The sequence below is a fragment of the Pteropus vampyrus genome, unplaced genomic scaffold, assembly GCF_000151845.1.
Source record: "Pteropus vampyrus isolate Shadow unplaced genomic scaffold, Pvam_2.0 Scaffold3811, whole genome shotgun sequence".
In the NCBI taxonomy this organism is placed as follows: Eukaryota; Metazoa; Chordata; class Mammalia; order Chiroptera; family Pteropodidae; genus Pteropus; species Pteropus vampyrus.
This window is the reverse complement of record NW_011892592.1, coordinates 1-374: the sequence shown is the minus strand read 5'-3', so window position 1 is coordinate 374 and position 374 is coordinate 1. Positions and strand designations below refer to the sequence as shown.

At 50.0% G+C, this 374-nt stretch overlaps 1 pseudogene; it reads left to right on the top strand.

The window, feature by feature from the left end:
* The first annotated feature begins 181 nt into the window (after window positions 1–181).
* LOC111734688 lies at window positions 182–300 on the top strand (annotated as a pseudogene).
* The last annotated feature ends 74 nt before the right edge of the window (window positions 301–374 follow it).

Genomic DNA, 374 nt, shown 5'->3' with positions numbered 1-374 from the left:
AAGTCTCCCGGTCTTATTAGCATGGCTTTGTGTAGTAGGTGTCCAGAGGCACAGTCCTGAGAAGGGTTCAGCTGCAGGCCAATTTTAGCCCCAGCCTGTGTCCTTCTGGGGCCACCTGTTAAGATTCAGCAAACAGTCCACAGATGCTGTGCTTATAGTTGCCTCAAGAAACCATACCAGAGTCTATGGCCATGCCACCCTGAACATGCCTGATCTCTTCTGATCTCAGAAGCTAAGCAGGGTCAGGCCTAGTTAGTACTTGGATAGGAGACCACCTAGGAATACCAGGTGCTATAGGCATATTTAAAAAAGGAAGGAAGGAAGGAAGGAAGGAAGGAAGGAAGGAAGGAAGGAAGGAAGGGAGGGAGGGAGGG